The 23,499-nt window shown below is 43.3% G+C and overlaps 1 protein-coding gene across 11 annotated transcripts in view; it reads left to right on the top strand.

The window, feature by feature from the left end:
• The window catches only part of ZNF536 (zinc finger protein 536), a 340,334-nt gene that overhangs the window by 300,617 nt on the left and 16,218 nt on the right, over nt 1-23,499 (top strand). The window lies entirely within an intron of this gene.

The raw sequence follows: 23,499 nt of genomic DNA, 5'->3' as shown, positions 1-23,499 counted from the left end.
TATGCACATTCACAGTGATGCTTTAAAAAAGAAAGAAAAAACCCATTCAACTTTCCTACATTTTTGTGGGCTTTGCCCACTATTCAGACGCCATTACCTTACTTCTGAAAATATTTGTCTTAGAAATCAATAGGCTATTCTAATATTATTGTGTTCTGAGTTGCTAAAATTTCCATTCAGGAGATATAATTCCACCATCTGTAAAGTTCTAGATTTTATAATACTTATAAGCTGTTTTAATCTATTTTTACTGCCATGTTCTGTCCTGAAATGTCAGAGAGTGCAGACTGGGTCTCGAAATTAACATGACAGTTAAGAAACTTGGCAAGGTTTTACAGCAGATTGTGACATTAACAAAGTACAAAGGAGAATGGGGAAATTAACGTTAATGTATGCTTGCAGACACTATAAAAATCTATATGTCCACGATCAGGGAACTAAAAATAGGGATGTTTTTTATGTTGATGCCATTAAATACAGAGCTTTACTGTGAAAAGAAATTTCCATATGAAAAGCAACTTACTAAAAAGTAATGCTGTAATCCCTCCTGTGGACTGAACAACAGGTTTATGTATCCTAGGTCAAGTAGGCATATGGCTGGTTTTTGGTTTTTGATTTTGTTTTAGGCTTTTTTTAAGTCTATGGTGAAACTGATTTGAAAGCACTGTTTTTAAACAGCTGCAAAAGATACAGTCCTGATGTCTGATAAATGATAGATGTCCTGATAAATGGGAGTGGTTATTAAAATTCACAGATTTCTCAGTAAATCATGTAAAGTCTGTTCTCTTTCACAGAGAAAAGATGAAATAAGTGTTTGTGGTGAACTCTTCTTCAAGCTTCACATCCCCTGAGCCTGTCCAATGCCCTCCCTGGTGTCACCCTAGTGTCACCCCAGTGTCCAGTCTCCCAGCCCATCATCACTAGCCTGGCTCAGCTGGGATGAGACTTCTCTGAATACATTTGTCTTTAATCAGCTGGAGATCCAGAACACAGTGCAAAAATCTGTCATAATACCCAGGGGAGAACAGTGCCTTTTGCACTGGGGAAGGAAAGCTCTAACTGTTGGGTAAATCAGTGAAAGCTACAGGGAATAATACAACCTTCTGAGTAAATATTGGCTTCGATTTGTCTTTAGTTTTTTTGTCTGAGTTTTTAAGTTGTAAGTTACTCAAAGCCCTATTCAGTCTGGATCCCGGAGGGCCAGGGCCTGAGGCTTTGCAGGCTCCTGCAGCTTGGCACCCACAGCATCTAATCCTGATGGCACAGACAAAACCACCTCCTTTCATCACCCCCGATATTGTGCCACTGCTTTGTCGGCCCCTGGGTGCGGAATGTGGGGACACAGCTCCTGTCTGCTGCCTGGGGAGGGTGGCTGGGGGGTGAGCTGTCTGTGCCCAATGCAGAGATGGCCTGAACCTCCTTTTTTTCCTTGACAAGTGGCAGGAGCTGACCTCTAGCTCTACCGGTGCAGGTTTGGAGCACATCCTGGCTTGCTGTTGATGCGACCACGGGCTCAGCACTCTGGGGAAAGGCCCCATGTCTGTTTACTCACGCCCTTCCCTAGGACAGGTGACAACAGCCTTTTAGCAGTGATGCACAGCAGAGCCTGAGCCTGAGCCTGAGCCTGAGCCTGAGCCTGAGCCTGAGCCTGAGCCTGAGCTGCCATCGGCGAGCGGCAAAGCACAGCCAAGCTCGCCATTCGAGGCACGGCCATTTTCACACCGTGTCACGCTCCCCGAGCATGGGGGTATTTAAAGGCCAAAGAAAACAGCGCCTGCATTCCCTCACATAGGCCGTCTGCCTCGGGCACGGATCGCAGGCAGCGGGCGCAGGTGCCAGCGGCAGGGACAAGGCGGCGTTCCCTGGTGTGCCGCGAGCAGCCTGATGCAATGCAAACATTAATCTCCCAGCTACAAAGGAACAGCATGGATCCATCTGTTACTTTCTTTGCTCTTAATCAAGTTGGGGAGGGAGCAAAAGTTCATGTAGCAAATGTGGGCAGGCACTCGGCTGGGACCTGAGCCGTGAAGCTGAGATAGAATTTAGAGGCAACAGGATTTTTACAGGTCTGTGGATCCAGGGTTCCCTGTCATTATGGATCTTTTCTTTCACCAAATTTGGAAGTAGGAATTGAATTTGGGGATGTGGTATTGGCCCACTCAGCTTTCTAACCGACAATGCTGAGTGCAGACTGCTGTCCCTATTATGACTGTGCTAACAATTGACTTTTTGGTTTGGCTGTCTTGCAGAAAAAAAAGCAAAGAAAAAAAAATCAATCTCAACCAAAAAGTACCTATTTTTCTAGTTTGGTTAATAGTATGAAGCATAGAAAGTGCTGTGCTTTGTGTGAAATGAGGTAATTTTAGGGAGGGGGGGAAACAAGGAAAAAAAGCAAAGCACAAAAGCGGGCCAGACTGTCAGAAGAGCAGAAAAGGAGATGACAGCCCTTTTATCTGCTGGTTGAGCAGTTAGAAAACTTATCCAGGATGTAGGAGGCCCAGTCTGAACTTGCTGCTCTGCTGAGAAGAGAGAAACACACATCTTGGCTATGTATTCCCACCAGTTCATTGAAAGAAGAATCCCTCCATGCTGCCTTTGCTCACTCTATGACCCATCCCTAATGGATGCAGCATTTGATTCCCTTCTTTGAAGCAGCCTGTTCTTAAAAAAATCTCCTTGCAAAAAATGGTTTTCTGCAAGGATTTATTGCTACCCTGGGCAAGAGGTGACCCAGTCATAGCCATGACCATGCTGGAGCTTCCTGTTGGTGAAATCACTATTCATTAAACTTAATTTTGCCTGTTTATGGTAACCAGTTTTTGAAGGAAGATGAGGCAAAAGAGATTAATTTTAAAAAAAATTGAAGTATTTCTAGATCGTCTGTATTTAGAAGCCATTTTCTCAAGCTCTTAGGATGGCTGCATGCTGTATTCAGATAGGTTATTCTGCAATCACATTATCTTAAGAGACAATAAGTACATGTTTATATGCCAGTTTGGGTGTCCATCATGGGTGGGAGCAGCTTGGTGACACTTTCACTGTATCCTAGCTGTCCTAGGTTCCTTTCTCTGCTGTCAGCACTGTCCCCCCCTGCCCATTCTCTAAAACAACCTGAAAGGAGGCTGTAGCCAGGTGGGGTTGGCCTCTTTTCCAAACAATTAGTGATAGGACATAGGGCATAGTCCAGGGGAGGTCTGGGTTAGGCATTAGGAGGCGTTTCTTCACAGAAAAGCTATGCCTTGGAATGGGATGCCCAGGGAGGTGGGGGAATCACTGGCCCTGCAGGTGTTTAAGATTGGATGTGGCACTCATTGCCATGGTCTGGTTGATACGGTGGTGTTCAGTCATAGGACGGACTTGATGATCTTGGAAGTCTTTTCCAAATTCACCAAAACTGATTCTGTGGTCTACAGATGGAGGTTCCCAAATGCTACAGGTACAACACACCTCAGACCTGCTCCCTGTCTGCACACACGTCCCACAGTTTCTCTACTAGTGTAGAAAGCAATTCAGTTGGTCTGGTTGGAAAATCAGGATATACTTCCGTGAGGTGTTTCCCCAAAACTCAAACTGATTTCTGTATCAATGATCAGCTTTTCCTCCTGCTGTTTGTTCAGATGTCTTACTGAGGGAGACGTCCTCATTTATGACACTGTATGTTCAGGACTTGTGTACACACATCCAGCTATCTGGGCAGCTTTGCTTCAGTTCTGACTTTTTAAATCCACATTTGAAGAAGCATGTCACTTGTGACCCTTTGTGGAGCTGCAACCTCATTCAAAGCAGGGCTTTAATAGGTAAGAGAAGGGTGACATAAAATCATTTGGCTGTGGTGATCATCTGGGCATCAGTGGCAGTCATTATCTTTTAATTCATCCTCCATTTTTTCAGTTCCACAAGAGATGAGTCACCCACAGTTGGCATCCTATTCCTAAATGTGGACCTGTAGTGTTTGGCAGTGCAATGACCTGCTTAAGGGCCACTCTTACTGGATATTTAGGCCTGTGGCATTGCTTACAAGCTTCACATCTCCTCTCAAGGGCTTGCAAATAAAACATTGAGTGAGGATATCCTCAGCTTTAACACAGGAAAAGTTAGCCCAAGAAATATATAAGTACTGGATGTTCTTTCTCTGTAATGAAATGAAATGGAAAAATATGATCAAAACTGGATAAAACTGATTGAAGGCTATCTGAGGTCTTCTGTCTATTAGAGGAAATCTTGTGAATATATCTCTGGGTTTCTCATAGGTCCCTTAAATTTGGAATGGGAAGAACACAATTGGTTGAGAAGTTTCCTTCCCCTTTGTTAGCTGAGGCACCAGGGATTGAAAACTTCTTTCCTGGCATATTCATGTGCTTCCCTGCCCTGTGGTTGCGGAGACTTTGTGAGTCTGTGGGAATGTTTCATCCTTTGTCTTTCCAAACAAATAAATTACATTCATGAGATGGCAGTTTTATAAGTTTTCTTTCTTGTGTAACTTGAATGTTTTGATTCCCTCTTTTCATTACAAGGCAGAGGTCTTGGAATGCTAATGTGCCCTTAACTCATATGATGCACGCAAAGTCATGTCACGTGCACTTTGTGGTCAGGATGGATGTGGAAAAAAGGGCACATAATATTCTAGTTGCAGAATATCAGAGGTTTTCATAGAAACTGCACTTACTCTCAGACTTTTGTATGGCTCCCATGATTTCAGATGTACTGAGCTGCTTAGCCTGGTAGCTTTCCCTTTGAAAGACACACATTCTTTGCAGCCACTCATCCATCTTTTCTTATTTAGCAATAGTTCTGTGTCTGAATGAAGAATTACATATCTATGTTTGTAAGGCTTGCTTGTCTGGCTTATATGCTTTTGGAGTGACATCCAACAAGCATTTGAAGAAACTCAGCTGTAGATTGTAGTGTGAAGGCTTTTTTGATTTAGTTTTTGTAAAAGAAACATAATCACTTGTCAAACAAGAGCTAATTTCTGCAGCATTTCTTACAACATTTCCACTCTTCTGCATTTTACACCTCTCTCATCTTCATATGAAGCAGTTCCTAGGAGGGTACATTCAAGAGAGGACCCTTTCCACGATATTGGGGTTCAAACCTGCCAAACATTCTGTACAGAGCTGTTTATATATGTATTTAATGCCTTGACATCTGATCACTTTCAAATGCTCCATGTTGATCAGTTTTATTGGAAGTGGGTGTTGTGTTTTATGGATATCGTAGCTCTGTTTCCCTCCCTTTCTTGGTGAAACTTTGCTGGTTTTACTCAAAATGAAAGTGATATGACAGGACCTAGTTTTAGCTGAACCACAGATAAGTCCTGTCCCTGTGCTCCTAGTGAAGGTTTTTTTCTTTTGCTGCAAAATACCAGAAACAAACCTTTTGACTTCTTATGGAGGTAAACAATGCACCTGTGTAAAAATAAAATATTATAGGGACACCTGTCCTTCAGCCAGGCATTTTTATCTCTTTGTCCCAAAAACCCTTCTGTAGCCATTGTGGTAGATGTAAAAGTGTGTGCTGCCAGTGGGCTGAGCTGCTGCTCGGGGGAGTCAGGGGTCAGGACTGGGGAAGCTGCTGAAGCATCAGGATTCCTGCAGCACGAGGACTGAGTGGTCACTTTGGTGCTGGGGTAGCAGCAAACAGGCACAGCAAGGCTCCTCCAGGTTATAAGGGGCTAGTGAGAAACCATCTACAAAAGTTCTGTTTCCTCTCCCTGAGAAGTTGCCTACTTGGATACTTCAGAAAGAAAACTGGATAACTGGGGAAAACAGGGGGCCTGGCAGTGGTGTAATGCAAACGTTTCCTGATCAGCTGCAGGACTCTGATTTCAGAGCTGGATGGGACAGGTCAGGGAGGGATGAGGTCCCTGCCAGGCTGCTGGTTCAGCCTGGGGGCAGCCCAGGAACGAGGGAGGGCTGTGGTGCTCAGTGATGCTAACACCGACCTGAATTTGGAAAGAGAACAGATGAGTGGTCCCCTGTGGGCACCCAGGAGCTGAGGGGGTAGCAGGGACCCCTCAGCAGCCAAGAGAGCTGCCAGAGGACTTTCCGTGCTCCGCTGCTCTGTGTGCTGTGCAGCAGGGCAGGCCGAGGGCTAGGCCAAGGCTCCTGCACCGGGCAATGCTTCAGCTGCTGCCTTTCATTTGAGTGCTGTGGGCTCCCCGTGTGTGCAGAGAACGTACATTTATTGCATCTGAACTTTTAATAGAACCTGAGACGTAAAGCAGCAAATTACTGGAATTAAAGGCGGCTGTTCTGGGGCTGTGTGAGGAATTAGCTCAGTGGCTGCCCATCCAGCTCCACATCGCTTCAGGGAGCTGGGAAACAGGTGGAAATTTTGAGAGAGCCACAAGAGGGAGCTCACAACCCACGAACAAGGAGGACGAACTCCTTTTTACTATTTTTTTTTTTTTTTTTCCCCTTTTTGGCTGTGCCCTGCTCGGGGCTCCGCTGCGGCGGCGGCAGGGCCGTGGCCGTGGCGGCAGAGCCCGCTCCCGCAGCCGGGCACGGCTGTTTCACAGCGGGGCCGGGCCGGGCCATCGCTCAGGAACACAGAAACAGCTTCCCTCAGCTCCCACCAGGCTCAGCAGCCATCTCCTCACGGCAGCTGCACCCCAAAATCTAAGGGCCGCAGGCTTTTTTGTCCCAAGTGATTTATGAAGAGCTGGGAGAAGAATGATTTGTCTTGACAATGCCCACACTTTGCACTTAAAGAACCGATAAAACACCTCTTGCCCTCACAGAGTGGCAGCTCCTGGGCAGCGGTGGTGGGACGTGTGGCACTCAGGGTTCTCTCTTTGGGGTCAAGAACATGATCATTGCATTAAGATAGTGTTGTGATGAAGTGTGCCCTCAGTCAACTAGGAAAGCTGCTGATTTTTTTTTTTTTGATTTTTTTTTTCTTTTTCCTAAGACAGACTCAATCTAGTTTGTGTTTCTTCAGTGGAAAAGCTTAATTTCAATTTACATTTCACATCTAGAGGCTTTGCTATCACACTGAGACTTCCTACAAGGCATCCAGTAATGTTGCTATCATTTGCATTGCTCTAACAAAAAAATTTCCATCTGTCTTCCCAAGTTCATAAAACTCCAAACAAATAGCAAATACTATGGATGTCTGAACACACAATAGCATGTCATTTTTCTTCCAGCATTAGTGTATGTTGCAGACATTAAACTACTTCTCTTCTGAAGGGTTTGAGACACTGTTAACATTATTCAAATTAAATTCAATACTGATGTAAGTTACTGCAGTTGGAATTATACACAAAGTATGATGTCTCATCTTTCTGTCAAGAGCTGAGCTCATCCCTGTGCACCTGCCAGCTCAGCTTCAGGTGGTCTTTGTAAACCCAGAGCTGCCTCAGACAGGCAGTTCTTTTCCTTGGCATCCCCCTTTCCTCCCTGAGCATGCTTTCTGGTGTTCTGCAGTCCCTGCTGCTACAGCTCACTCATTTATTTTCCCCTCCCTGGTCACCTTGCTTGCCCTCTCACCTTGAAGGGATTGTGCTATATGTTTCTAGAGGAGTCATATGGTGCCTGGAACAAAATCCATCCTTCACAGAATTACAAACCCACAGATTTTCTTTGACTCCCTTTCCCAGAGCTGTTGGGACTCAGCCCTTGGAGCTGGGGCCAGTTCTGTGGCCACCACCCGGGGGTGGCAGGAATCCCTCTGTTTAGAGTGCCAAAGAGCACCTCACCAGACAGCTGGGCCTTCTGCAGCACTGCTGGTCTGAAGGGTTTTGTTTGTGCTTCTTGCTCAGCTCTCTTTTTGTTAAAGAAATCAGCCAAAGCCATGTTCTTACTACACCAGGTTTTCCTTCCCCTGCAGGTGTTGTTTGTGTATATGCTCCCATATGAGGTGGGGAGCAGTGAAACCTGAGCTGCTGCAGCCCAGGTGGGCACAGTCCACACCAAGTGCTGCTGTAGCTGGGGATGGTAATGCTATTTTCTTGTAGGCAGCAAGAGGAAAAGAGCATCTTGCTCTTGATGTATCTCTGGCTCCCAACAGGTTGTGTGTTTCAGACTCAGGTGGATCAGTGATGTGCAAGATGGTGCTCCAGATTCATGTGGTTCTTCAGAGAAGCTCAGAGCCACAGTGTCAGTGCTGCACAGTAACTTTGTCACTGGTATTTCTTCACTTCATAGGGTAAAGGAATGGATTCCTGTCACCTTTGCTGCAAAGGTCCTGTCCTATTTTAACCACCCCTAACACCAAAGGGGTGCTACATTCAAAGCTACAAATAGCACTTTTAGAGCCATGAGAATACAGTACCTCATGGTGATTCCCCATTCATTTTTTTCCTCACAATTACTACAGCTCTTAGCAGATCCTTCCAGGTGAGAAGTAAAGATCCATTTCCATGTGGCATAAAGTGGGATTTACACACTGGATGTGTGTGTTCCTTGAGCTCTGATGTCAGTACAGTGTGAGGATTATGTGCCTTGGTGCAAGGTTGGATGGAGGGCTCTGGGGCTGCTGGGGCTCTGCTCCTGCCAGGGACTCTCATCCCTGTGAGGAGGCACAAGAGCAGAGAGCATCCTAGCTGCTAGCAGTCATTGCAGCAAATCTGTTAGGATCCCACTTTTGCCTCTATCTCCCTCCAAAGGAGAAACCTCTCCTGAGTTTTCAGCTGGCCGTGCACAGAGGGTCAGTGTGACCCCAGCACGGCTCTGCTGCCAAAATCCCTGTGAATAGATCACATTCACTTTTTATTTCAGCCTGCCATCCGTTGTGCTTGCACAGAAGACATTCAGTCCAAAAGGGTGGTGTATTTTTAGTAAATTATTTGTTTGCAAGACATTTTTGCTTACTCGTTTATTCAATTTGCTGCAGTTATTTTGCTTCGTTGACTCACCACAATACAACTTTGTACCTTCAACAGGACAAAATATTGGGGGTGAAGCCACAGTTATTAAAATTCCATTTTTACCAATTATGAAAGTACTTGGTTCTTGGCCTCCTGTAAACATAAGAATGTAAGAAAAAACCCGACTGGGTGGGTTTAGTTTGATTTATGAAAATGTGCAGAAGTCTGGGCACTTGAACAGATCTTGTCTGTAGAGGCTGGAGCAGCTGTGTCTGGACAAGGCTGGCAATCTCGCTGCATCAGGAGCTCTCCTGGCACATCTGTAGCTTGCTGCTCACAAAGACCTGCTCCAAGGAAGGCTTTTCACTCCTTCCTCTTGATTTCATTCAGTAGAATTGATTAGAGAATTTTCAACAACCTTGTTTTTTCATCTGAAATCCCAGTCCTTTAAACAACCTTTTTTCTTTTGCTGATTGTGGCAGAGAAAACCAGTTAGGTTGAGTTGCTGAGTGTGAAAAAACTGGGATTACTGTTGAAAGAATTTTTGAAATCCTACATGTTTTTTTAGAATAAAAAACCTGCTTTTTCGGTTCATAACAGCAATTTTTCAATCAACTATTGATAATTACTGAAAGTAAACAATATAAATAATTTGAAGATGTAAAAAATCTTTTTTTTTTCAATATGTTTTGAGCTTGCTGGTTTCACATACTGCTGGTTTGCAACATTCTTTGTTGAGAGCTTGAATTTCTCTTTCAGGGGAAAATGTAATATGAAAGTTAGCTTCACAGAAAAGACAAAATTTTATAATAAAAATATTAACAAATTGCATTTGAATAGAAGCTTGAGGATAGATTAAATATAATGGACATATTAAGAGCACACAGACAATGGCTTTCCTGAGCAATTATGAATCTATAGTCCTAAATAGTGGTACTTTGGAGAAAAGGAGAGAAAGAGAGAAAATTAGTATCTTTTAAAATGTGAACATAATATGGAGACTAATAATACATAGTAATTTTGTTCTTGGGAGAATTCACCACTTGTGTATAGCTCCAGCCAGCCAAGCTTTCCCTGTCAACTTCTGCAGGGATTTTGGGTTAACACTTTCCCATTTGCCGTGGTGAACCCTGGACAAATACTCATTAGAGCACAGATTATGGTTTCAATTGCTGCAGCGACATAAGGCTGCCCCTTCCAGAAGCCATCAGTGGGAGCAGAGAAAGGTAATTATTGATCACTGGGAAGAATAAGGCTGGCAAAAGGTGGCTGGGGTAGGGTGAGTTGGCCAGAAGGAGGAAAGAACAGACGGGCTCAGGCAGCTGAACTGCAGACGTGTGGGGAGTGCCACTGCCGCAGGGAGCAGCCGGGACAGGGCACTGGGAGTCATTTCGGGCTCTCAGCAGCTCCAGGGAGCCCTTGAGCCTGCACAGGAAGAGGAATGTGCCTTCCTGCTCCAAGTGCTGCAAGCCAGGGCATGAAAACAAGGAATTTAGGTAATATCTGGCAATGTGGGTAGGGTTTCCCAGACTTACAAAAAGTCTGAGAGAATGACTGAAGCGTGAGCATTTTTAAGTCCACCTGAAATAGAATGATATCACAAAGGAGCAGTGCTTGTGGGAAGCAAACCTGAACTTCCTGTGATATTCTGATCCAAATCCCAGTGCTCCCCTCACATTTCCGTGCCTAGTCAGTGCAAGGCTTCCCAGTCCTGGACTTGTTGCACATTAAAGAAATCTGCTCCTCACCACTGAGATGGGTTTTTGTGCCATTCAGAGCTTGTGCAAATGAGATCCATTTGGCAACATGGTGTGAGGTATGTTGAGCCTCGTCTGTGTCTATAACATCAGAACATTCATATGGCATTTGTTTCCAGGCTGCTTCACTGATTTTACTTTAAGTAGGGAATTGAAAGCTCAAATTTATGTATTTATTTCTTTCAAGGTATCTCTTCTGGGTGCTTTAGGCAGCCTACTTTGGCCTAGGTGTTAGGAAATTTTGTACTTCCTTACAAGATTTTTATGGACCCAGTGGGATAAAATCTGCAGTTGTAGAGTCCAGATGTTTCTGCAGCTGGACTTTGCTGAGTAACACATGTAAGGGTTGAGAGTTACTTGGGGTCACTGCTCACAGAAGGACACTTCTGCTCTGTGTGTGTGTATGTGTGTGTGTGTGTGCTGTTTTCATGGTTTCTACCTGAAAGTTCATTCCTCAGCTAATGCTCTTGCTAAATTTAGTGTTATTTCAGCTTTTTGATGGAAGGGATAATTGAAGTAACTTCAGATAGAAGGGACTTTCAAGGTCCAGGAAATTCGCGCACAACAAAGACCTTTTTGGTCATTTTTAAAAATGGTGGCATTATTGTAATAGATACAATTTTGTACTTTATGCTCAGTTCCAATAACTATTTTCAATTGGAAAGCCAGAACACAAGGGCTTCCATTCACCTGAGGGTTCAGGTTATACCTGCAGGTACTGAGTCAAGGTGAAACCAGGCACACATCTCTGTTTATCTCGAAACTTGCCCAGATAGGTGGGTTAAAATATTACAAACTGAGATAGATCCCCATTCATGGCTTTTTTCTTAGGCTGTCATTTTATGTTAATTGAATGCCTCTGTTAATCTAATAGATTTTAGATTTATGGTGGGTTCTATACCATGTCATATTTTAATCAATACATATTCCAACATTTAGATGGACAGATGAGAAAATCTGCCTCATCTCTGCACTTCTGTTCTATCAGCTGTCAATAATTCCTAATTTGAATCCTTCAAATGATGAGATTTATGGGTTTTAGTATATTGCATTAATCACAGAAATTAACTTTTGTGGAAAATGATGTTAAAGGTCATATGGAGTCTTGAAGGAGCAGTAACTGTGTCTGTCTTGCAAACATGTTTGCAGCTTCTCTAAGATAAAGTGCATTGGAATATTTATCTGCATGAATCCTGCTGATTGTTCCTTATGTCTAAGGTCAGTACGTGCTGGTGAGGAGATAACGCTTGAAACAAACGATTGCTGAAATCTGCAGATTTAAGAAGTCAGATGTGACACTGGGCTTTTTGTCCTCCTGTAGGGCACAGACAGGTCCAGCATAATTTCACTTGAATAGGTTTGTTCAGCTGAAACTCTAGAAAATTTGTTCTGTTGAAGGTGGTTTGTACCTTTGAGCGAGTGTGTGCCCTTCCGGAAGGGTTCACAGCAAAGGCCGTTCATGGAGGATGGAAAGGGCAGAGCTAAGGGGAAAGGTTTGCCCTGGTGCTCAGGATCCAGCTGAGGGACACAGCCCTGAACCTCAACAAACACCCACTGCTCCCCTTGGGGCTCCTTGCCATCTGCCTGGGGCCAGCTGGGGCTGGTGGGGTCCCCACCCAGGCTGGAGCCAACCCCCCAAGATGGGGCATTCCTGCCCAACACTCCCTGCTTACCCAGCAAAGAGTTTGGCATTTTGATTTTCCTAATTCTCAGGGAATTGTAATTTGTGATGTTTGTAAAGAAGGATGAGAAGACTTTGCACCTTTTTCTGTAATAAACACTTAGAGAAGTTGCAGTGATTTTGGGTGGCAGCAGCAGCAGAGTCTCTGCCACCAGCACTACTCAGGGAGCAATGTCTGGTGCCACCAGCCAGAGGAGACAACAGCAGCTCCTGGGCATGACAGACACACCCAGGAGACCTGGCACCATGGGGGTGCCCAAAATCAGCCTCCCTGTCCTGCCAGGGGCTCAGCATCGCCCTGGGGTGATGATGGACAGCATCAGAGCCTTGCCTGATCCCAGGGCTGGGTGCCCTTAGAGGGGAACACAATGGGATTAACTCCCGTGGAAATAATAATTGGAAATCCAGCAACAGCTTGTGAACTCCCTAAAATTTTCATATAACCCTTTCTTATCTGTCTCCAGTTCAGCTGCTGATTCTAATTGGCTTCACCAAAATAAACCAGAAATAGCTTTGTTGATTTAGTTGGATCTGTGCTAGAGCTAAATGCCCACAATTCTTCCATCTGCAAAAAGCCAGAATGATACTAGAAATGGCTACAGTTTTACAGCTATTAATTAATATTTGTGAAGTGCTTTCTAAGCTTAGAACAAAGAACAAAAATCATTGTGTTATGAATAAGCAAACTGAAAAGAACAACCGTAAAATTGCAGAGAATTGGCTGCAGAACCTAACAAGGCCTCTGCATCTTTAATTTGTATATTTCTGTTTACCACAAGCATGTGCTAAGAAAACATGCACAGTGGAGGAAAGGTCTTGTCCCTTTTAACAGACAGTTTCTTCTCTATATATCTCTGTATTCATGCAAATCCATTATAGACACAGTGTTGTCTGAAATACAGTTAATAAATGAAGGTACCACAAATGTGATTTTAAATCAGTTTAATAAAATTAGTCATGTAGATTTTAAATCATTTTTACAGTTGATTTAACATTTGTGACTGGTTTATAGATTATGATATAGGATAGTGTTTGCATCCTTGCAATTTTATTCCAATTTAGAAACAGTACAAATATTAATTTTTGCTTCAATAATGGAGCCTTTGAGAATTAACTTGTCTTTTCTCAATACACATTTTATGAGAATGCTTTAAATATGATTTTTAATATTTTTGAGGACTTTATTACACATAAAGTTCTTTTAACTGTAAGGACTTAACTGGAATCTCTTCACAAAACTTTCTTGCCAAACATATGTAAATGTTTTTTTCATGGTTAACTTAATGGCATGAAATACATAAGAATTGTTCTTCATTAGGCAAGACATTTTGTAAAAGTAATAAAAAGTTGTACACTTTTTTTTTTTTGTGTAAAAAACTTCACACAACAAAAGGAGTGAAATACCCCAAATGGAAATAATAATTGTGGGTCTGTTAGAACCCAGCAATACTGAGAAAAATCCCAAATTTCACATGATTTCAAGCGGCAAGGGAGGAGCCAAGCAGTAACAACTTAGTCACAGATCTTGCACAGGTTCAGACTACATTATATAGGAAGAAAATGTATAATTAACTGAAGGATATGTCAGGGGGACTATTTGTCTCCAAATCATCAAGCTCCCATTTGGAAGCTGCTGTTCCGAAGGAAGGTTCTTGCAGTGCTTCAGTTCCTCACGTGAGTGAGTTCTCCATGAGACAGAGGCTCCTGAGGTGTCCCCTCACTTGGAGGAGAGGGGCCCACGTGCCCAGAGTCCCCGTGGGGATTGGTGCTGGGGCTCAGCATCCCCCAGGTGCCAGCACACAGATCCCAGGCTGGGAAGGGGCTCCGGGGCAGAGCCGCTCCCCTGGTGTGAGCTGCTCCAAGGCTCTCCCACCAGCTCTGGTGCTGCTGTCTCCGCTCATTATCTTTCCAATAAAGATACAGCATATGGTGTTTTAGCATTTTCTGCAGGGAAAGCTGGATGGGTAATGGCTGTGTGGTGTAGAAACCTCCCTGTGCTCAGAGCAGGTGGGCAAATGTTTCCCTCTCTCATAGCTAAATGAGTAAGGAAATACTGGGTTTGAATTAGCATGTGTGGCCAAGGAAACAAAAGCAATAGAGCGAAGTCAGAGACTTTGCCTGGTTCGTGGGGTCACTTAGTGACCACCAAGCGAGATGGAGAAGTCAGTCATGTCTCTTTACCTTCTGAACTGAGATGATGTAGTGAGATCCCTACAGCTGACAGCAAACATTAACAATACTTTCTATTATGGTTGATTTTAAATCTGCCATCTTAACTGATTTTATGAAAGTTTGGTTCTGGGTCCTTTTTTTTTATTTTTTTATTTTTTCAAATCAAGATGGGTTTTTACCAAAGATCCATTTACAAAGAATATTTTACACTACTCAAAACCACAGGCCCACAAAATCCAGAGTCACCATCCAGAAGTGCTCCAGATGATGCTTGTGAGAGCTCTTGTTTGGGTTGCTGTGACTTTGTTGTCCTCCAGGGTCTCCTTTCAGTAGCTGAGCTAGGTAAGAAGGAAGGAGATTTAGGTGCATCTGTGTCATTGCCAACGTCAGGAGATTAATTTTTGTGAGTCAGCTTCCTGCAAATCAAGAAACTGACTGTCAAAATGAGATTCAAGTAATAAATGCATTATAGTGGGGTTTTGATTTGTTTTTTTGGATATGATATTTAATTCCCTCTCCTACAGAGTCCATCCCAAGACAGGGATTTCTCACTGATATATCAAACATTTCCAGAGAGCTGATTTTTTATTCCTTTAGCATGTCAGGAGCACTCAATCTGCTTTTCCCCATATAGCAATTTATTCTGCTTCCCACTTCTCCTGATTCAGTTTGTGGATGTGGTGCTAGTGAATGCCTTGCCAATAATGAAAATACTCCCAAAAGAAGGCAACTTTGAACCAAATCCTGGTGGTCCACATGTGAAAACTGGCCATTAGAAGGGAACTGGAAGCAATAGGCACTAAACTATTGTTCTTATGAGTCATCACAAAATACTTCTGAGCTGGAATTTCTGTTTCCAATCAGGTTTCAGTTGGATGCTTGCAGTCTGATTTTTTCTAAGAAATAATAATTTATAAAAAATAAATAAATAAGGAAAAGAACCTCTCTTCTCCCTCTCCCCCATTTCTTTTTAGACTTCCCTTTAATCAATCCCCTGGTGCATAGCACATTTCCTTTAGCTAACATGCAATCTCAGAAGAAATAGCATTTTGTATTTTTGAGGAAAGATTGCTGCTGTGGAAAGAGCATGTGTCTGGGTTTTATAGGCATTGAGGTTGCCAAAGGAAAAAGTAGTCTTGCAGAGGACACTGAAAACATATTAAAACTAGATATTAATTCTTAATGTAACTGCGCATCCTGCATTCAATCAAGAGCAGACTAAGTATTGCAGTATTGGAAAGCAAAGTGCAATTTGTTCATTTGCCCTAAAAATCAGGTAAATCATCCCTGGAATTATAATTGAGAACTACTCAGAAGTCTGTCTAATGCCTTTTACATGAGCAAAATCTGGCTTCACGGTGTTTTGAGGAGAGCAGGTTTGGATAGCACGGGAAGCTGAAGGAAAGGAGGGTGATGGATAAGAAGTTTGCTGTGGTTCAAACCCCTTTTTCTCTCACAGTTAGCAGGTAGAAAGCTCTCGATCCTGGGGTTGAACATGACCATTAGCACCAAGCGTACAGGAGCACAGGGCAGGGTGTGTCCCTTTGAAGGCAGCCAGCTGCCAGGCTGTGTGAGCACCGCCTGGATACTGTCACTGTCACTGTCACTGCTCCTGCCACAGCTCCCAGCCACGAAGCAGAATATCAGCCCTGCTGCTACTGTGTCCCTGGGCACTGAGCTCTGCTTGCAGCCACTGTGGGAGCTGTCCAAGGAGCCTTAAGGCTTTGGAATTGTAGCAAATAATCGATCCACTGCCTCCAACACATCCTCTTCGGGTGCCACGCAGGAATCCTGGCTTCTGCCGCGACAGTGCGCGTCGCAGGGAAATAGACTGCGTGAAGGGAATATGCACTTGCCTCACAGTTTTGAAAAGATTTGCTAATTAGTTCTCATAATGCTCCTAAAATATATCCTTCCAACATTACTAAGAGGTAAAATGAGGCATGAGGCTCTTAGAGATATCCGCTGTGTCCCTGGGCAAATTAGGAGAAAGTTTGTAGCACTGAAATTAGCATTAAAAGCAAAGAACAGTTCTATCGACTGACTTTCCAAATGAATCCTTCTAGTTACCTGGTAAAAGGCACAATCCAAAATCACTCCAAAGGGACCAGAGATCTTATCTGGGTACAGATAAGAGGGTAAGGAAAGGCAAAAGGTATGAGGCAGTCATCGGGCCTCTACCCTTTAGGAAATGAGGAATATGTTAATAGTCAAAGGATTTTAATAAATAGACAAAAGTAGAGACTTCAATTAAGTGTGGCTTTTATTAAGTTTTGGACCATGAACTTTTAGAAGGCTGTAAGTAAGGCAATCTTGTGACCTAAATAATTGCCAGGCTTCTTTTTCTCTGGGGAAAATAATGAAATAGATTAGCTCAGACTCATTTCATAAAGAATTAATGGTGGAAAACATAATTAATGCCACTCAATATATGTTTGTAAAAACAAATCTTGTCAAATTTAATGTGATTTTTTGACAGGATTGCAAGTTGGTTTGGTAAAAGTAGCAAGGCTGGAGTGGAAGAATTCTGTACGGCTTTTACCTTTCTGCAAAAAAAGTGTGACATTTTGATTACTGCAAGTAAACCCACTACAAATTAATGAATGATTCCAAAAGAATATTGAAAAATTAATATATGGTGCAAGTTGAACAGATTAAAAATTGCCCCTCTAGTAGGGAGTTATTAAATTGGAAGCCTGATTGCTGGATTTGATGCTCCAATAAAGTCTCAGGTCTTTTTCCTGACTCTGCCACCGTCTTGCCCAGGTCTAGTTGACAAGGTGGTGATTAGTCAAAGGTAGGACTCAATGATCTCAGAGTTCTTTTCCAACCTAAATTATTCTGTGATTCTGTCAACCATGGGGATGTCAGTCAACTTCAGTGCCTTATGGTTTGCAAAATATCAATGGGAAAATAACCCCTCTGTAACAACACTTCAAAGTATTCTGTTGAAAAGAACAATATATTATTATCAGTGACATTTAACAGCAGACTCCTGAACTGTCCAGGTTTTAATTTCTTGTATGGGCTTGTTTTGGGTTGTTGGTTTGTTGGGGATTTTTGTTTTTCTTTTTAATCAGTTGCATGGTGGAAAAGCTGATTTCTTGGATTGCTTGCAACTATCCCAGAGGTGTGATTACTAAATAGTCACACAGCCAGGAAGTCACTGATCCACATCTCTCGGTGGCAATTTGCTACTCCGTAATTTGGGCCAAGTTGCACAGAAATCATTTAAAGCCACATGTAAGACCACAAATCACACTTGAAGAATGGATGGGTGCTTCTGTGCTAAGGAGCAGGACCTCTGACAGAGACTTATTGCTCACACCTGAAGAACACACACTTTGTTGGTCATGAGGTTACACAAACCATGGCAGAACTGCCAGGGATTCATTGTTAATTTATCCAAGGAGTTAGATTAACAAGCAGTTGGAGCACAAACTTTATATTGAAGGGATAGAAAATTCTACCTGCTAGACAATCAGCTGTTTGTACAAAGGGATGAGGATTTCAGCAGATTCTTTCTAGGCTGTAGTGCATAAAGACAGAATAATTTTCTGGAAGTTATAATCTACTTCAGCCACAGCTTTTAGGCTCAAATCATTGATTAATTCCGGGAGCTCCTCTAGACTACATGAGTTTGGAGGTCAGGAAGAATGATCTCAGTGATGCCTTCTGCTTTTATCATCAACAGATTGACTCAATCAGTGATGTAATTTACTTTATTTTTCCATTTAATTCCAACCCTACCCTTCCCTTAATTTGTCTCTTTTCTGTTCACTTAGTTATTTTTGTTATACCAAAGTTCCTCCTATGCAGGATGAGAAAAGAACTCCCTGTTTAACTTCTCCTGGAGGGAGAACCAGAACCATGCTCTGAGCCCAAAGCTGCTGGGAGGTGCTGGGGCTCAGGCCACGCTCCATGGGCTGGGGAGGCTGCAAAGTCATAGCTTTATTTCTCATACCCCTACTTTTATAGAATGTCTGAAATTTGGCAGGTTTTTCCCCACAACGAGCCAGTTTGTTGCACAAACATTAAAAAACCAACGTGGTGACTCCTTGGAGTGGAGAAAAACCTCCCCATCAGCGCAGACACCTAAAAATCAGCCCCTGGGAGCTGCACAACGTGTCCTGCAACACATTTCTGTCATTTCGGCAGGCTGGTCAGCTTGAACCCTCCACGCTGCCCGGCTCTGCGGCTTCTCGGGGCCAGACAGCGCCGGCAGTGCCCGACCCGGGCCGGGCGCGGGGCTGGAGCGGTCCCGGGGCCGTGTCGGGGCTGGAGCGGCCCCGGGGCCGTGTCGGGGCTGTCAGTCCCGGGGCTGTCAGGTCCCGGGGCCGTGTCGGGGCTGTCAGTCCCGGGGCTGTCAGGTCCCAGGGCCGTGTCGGGCCCGGTCCGGCGGTCCCGCTGCGCTGTCCGGGCTGGCGGTGCCGCGGTGCGGGGCAGTGACCGCTCGGTGACCCGGGCCGAGAGCTGCGCTCCCCGATACTGCCCGCAGGTGGCGCTGCAGACCGAGAACCGCCCGGGCCGGCCGCGCTCGGGGATAACGGGGAAATAACGGGGGATAACGGGGGATAACGGGGGATAACGGGGGATAACCGGGGGATAACGGGGGATAACGGGGGAATGGCGGGGGATAACGGGGGATAACGGGGGATAACGGGGGATAACGGGTGCTGAGACACAAACAGAGATAGAAATGTTGCTTTTTTTCTTTCTTTCCTTTTGGCCCAAAGCGCGCACTGAGCCGCTGCTGGCACCCCGCACGCCCCAGAGCCATTTGATGGGTTTTTATCAGAGCACCCGGCTAAATATTCCCGAGTCTGTCCTTTACAGTGCAGTGAAGGCTCTGCCTGTGGCCCTGCTTTTTAATTAGGGTTTTTGTTTGTTTGTTTGGGGTTTTTTAATTTTTCTTTATTTTTTTTTTTTTAAATTTTTTTCTTTAAGCTAATTCCCGGTTAATTTTGTATGAAATTATTAATGCACCCTTCAGGCATGAATACTTATTTCACAGAACCACAGAGTCATTTAGGTCGGAAAAGACCTCTAAGATCATCGAGTCCAACCTTTGACTGATCACCATCTTGTCAATTAGACCACGGCACTGAGTGTCGCATCCAGTTCTTTCTTGAACAGTTCCCACTGATTAAAAGCTCCAGGGATAACAAAAAGCCAAACTTTAGTTTATATTGCTGCTGCTGCTTGTTGAATGGCAGCTGTTACATCACCCTTGTGGTCTGAACTGACGGCAGAATAAACCTCAGCATCTCAATTTTATGTTCAAAACAAAACCTTAACATTGTGCTAATAATTAAATATTTTATTCTCATACTAGTAAAACTCTTTTTTGTAGAGTTTTAAAAAATTTATTTTAAAGCTTGAGTCTTGCAGTGCTTGTTCAAGCAAAATTCTAATACTTTTGTTTGTTAGAATTGTGTTCAACCACAAACAACCACATGTTAATTGTAACTTTTTTTTTTTCTTCTTTTTATCCTTTTTATTAATTTGCCTTCTAGTTCATAAATATACATAGCTTTTCCTGGTAGCCGTTTGGAAAACAGAAGTGATATTGGTAGATAAAAGAAATGTTTGTTTATCTGGGTTCAATATAAATAATGAGAACTTTTTTCAGAGAATTTATACATGCAGACAAGGGCAGAAAAAAATTCTTCATAATTGTGTATCTCATTTACCCAAAGTGTGTGATTGTATGTGCAAATTAAACTATTGCACACACATGCTAAATTAGGTATTTGTGAGTGCAGTTACTTAATTTGTATGTACAGATTAAGTTAGCCCAATTAATCACTATGATAGTCTAATTTTACACAATTGTGAGTCCACCGATGACAGCTGAGTTGTTTTGCCACAAATGCTGAAGTAATGTTGCAGGGAGATGGGTCCAACTTGTGCACAATCAAAGCACGTGCTCTTGCAAAAAAAAGTGAAAAATGCGTTTTATGCATCAGTTATCATCGCTTCTGAGGATATGCTGTTTATGAAAACCAGTTATAGCCATACAATATTTGATCAGTTGCTGTGAAGACCCTGACATCAGAACCAGGCTTCTCACATCTGGCCCTTTTGTTTGTGCTAATTACGATGACAATCATGGACTCAACCTGTCTTAAATCTCAGATGTATGAAGTGGGCAGATTAAGGACATTTGTTCATAATTAGGATTCCTAAATGGATATCTAGGAAGTGCTTCGTGGAATATTTATGGTCTTGCTCCAGCAGGGCTTCTCGTTGTGCACACACTCTCTGTGTGATGCCTGCTGCGTTTCTTGCACCAGTGTGGTTCATTCCTTTCAAACCCAGCCTAAGCTGTGTGTTTGCCATGCAAAAGCAAAGGTGGAAGCCATCAAAATTAGAGAGCAGCTCCATAAAAGCTGACATTTGTCACACAGAGTGTTTTCTCTCCTTTGGGGACATGCTCTTTGTCAGCCCATAGGTGCCCCAGGTAGCCCTAACACATGTCCTGACACATCCTTGCCTTCCCTTGGCATTGGGGTTAGAGCACCTCTTGCCCCAGTGCCCAGGTAGCCCAACACATGCTCAGGGCTTTAAGGCAGCTATCACCCATGTAAGCATTTGCAAGTATATTTAGGCTAATTCTTGCTATTGGATTTTTTACCCCCACCTATTTTTGTCTAACATATGCTACCAAAATCCTGGGCTCCTTTATTTGTAGTATCTCTGATAACAAGAAGCACCTTCTGATGATCCCAAGGTTTATTGGTACAGATCCCTTGGCCAACAGGAGCTGGTGTGACTGGGGACACTTGACTTCTACCACAGATGACACAGCTCTTTTCTGATGTGTCTTTTTTTTGCTAGTATTATTTTCTGACATTCCTGGAGCCAGGAAAAGTACATGGGGAGTTTTTCCATGGGGTCAGATGAAGCTTGATGTGTTGGTATTTAAGCCTTTTGATGTGTGAGCTGGGCTCAGGTTTCCTACGTGGTGCTTCGTGTTTGCTCATGAACACAGAAGATGGTGTTCTCAATGTCTCTGGCTGTTTTGTTCCTGCCCTTGGTTAGCAGGCAGAGCTGTAAACCAAACTCTGTGAGGGACTGGACCATCATCATCCCAAAATGTTCAGGATGCCCCCTTAGCTGGGAGCCTGTGTCTGTGGTGGGGAGAGGGCACTGCGGGCAGCAAGCTATGCCCACAGTGCCCTCCTGGGCTGGAGCTAAACTGAGCAGCCTGCTCCCTTGGAGAAAAATGACAGAGAGGAACAAGGCAGGCAAGACTGCAGAATATGTGTGACCTGTATAGTGTGTGTGAATTTTTTTCCTTTTTTTTTTTAAACAAAGCTGTTTATGACCTGGTTTTGTTAATTTTAGTTATCCTGGCTGGAAAATGTGGAGCTATATTATATGACTTTATTTCTTCAAGAAAACCAGTGAGGGAAAGGGACAGGAAAGGAAAGTTTTGGTTAAAGTGCAAAGAAGAAATATTTCTTCCAAAAAATATGATTTTTAGTATGTCAACATTTAAATGTGAATTGTTCTGATCAAATATTTACTGCTATCGGGAGCTGTGTAGAACATTAATCTTAATTTGTTTTTCTTTTTCTCCAAAGCAATGATTCCAACATAGCTAGGAGATCTGTGTCTTTAAAAATAAATAATGTAGCAGAACGGCATATTCTTCGGTACAGAAATGCTAGCCTGTGGCATCTTCTGCAACTACAAAGCAGTCTCGAGCGAACTTTCTTCCCTTTTTATTAATAATTCCCTAAATCAATGAAGAATCTTGAAAAGTTCTTCTTCACTTTGCTCCTGCACTGCTCATAGCTGTTGCTCACGCTCATGCTGGCTCATTCCTCACCACGTATCATTCATTTGGATAAATGTGCATGTGAAATTTTGGGAGCACAGGCTGCAACCTGCTAAATCTATGTGCAAATACAAAGCCCATTTTCTCTTTTATTTTTCTTTTTTTTTTTTTTGGTCAGCCTAGGGTTTTGGTTTTTTTTTTTTCCTGAAGGTGGCAGTGAAAGAAAAAAAATAACTCCCTTTGAAGATTTAAGAATTTTATTACAAAACAGACGGACAAGTACTGTATTTTACCCATTTCCCCTTGTGCCCATGAGCGCTGACAATGAAAACTACAGCTCCTATAAAGTGCTGATCAAATTGTGAAAGGTGGCCTTTCCCAGCAGCCTGGCACACTCTAGCATTATCCCAGCTTATAAATAAACGGATGGGCTGAGCCACTTTGGCTTTTTTTTTTTTTTTTGCTTTTTTTTTTTTCCTCTTAGTCCTTAGCAAGATAATTGAGGATCATAATGGTGGGAAAGGACTGCAGTCATCATTCGCTGCCTGTCAGGTATCAGTACTCATCTTCGTGTCATCCGTCACCATTGAACCACTCTGTCATCTTTCCCCAGCCTTCAGCGCCGCTCCTTCTCATCGTGTTCATTATCTCCGGCTCCGACCCAGCCCCCTCCCCCAGCCCCTGTAAATGCATCTTTGTGCGACTCTCAGTCTTCTGATTATGAATCGATGATCATGTGGTGTAAGAGAGATAGATGGCTTTTAGTTCCATCTTGTCTTCTCTAATTGTAAAATATTAGTTACATTAGACTGTGTCTTTTGATTAATGGAACTTATTTGGAGTGGCCTCTCCCAGCCCTCCCCCTTCCAAAGTCCTCCACTGACTTTTGAGAATTGAGTGATTTCACTTAAAGCAGACAAATAGGCCCTTCAGCAAGGAGATAGCTGAGCTCTAATATTGTGGGCAAAGCAAGCTCACGGAGCCAGAGTTGTGTGTGTGTGTGTGTGTGTGTGTGTGTGTGTGTGTGTGTGTGTGTGTGTGTTTTTAAAGAAAGGCTTCAACTCTGCCTAGACAAAAACAGACCATTTATTAACGTGCGTACAGCCGTGCTATTTTGCAAATCCAGCAATTCTTATAAAGCTGCAAAACAGGACATAAGGCTGAATGCCTTCTGAATTAAATTAATCTTAGATAGGAATTAAGAGCATCCTCGCTTTCACTTTGGATGAAACAGGTCAGTCCAGAACTTTGATGTATTAATGCTAGCATAAAGTGTTATCTTAATACTCTC

This window comes from Cyanistes caeruleus, chromosome 12 (assembly GCF_971803275.1).
Source record: "Cyanistes caeruleus chromosome 12, bCyaCae1.hap1.1, whole genome shotgun sequence".
Taxonomy (NCBI): domain Eukaryota; kingdom Metazoa; phylum Chordata; class Aves; order Passeriformes; family Paridae; genus Cyanistes; species Cyanistes caeruleus.
This window is presented reverse-complemented; position numbering and strand designations above follow the sequence as displayed.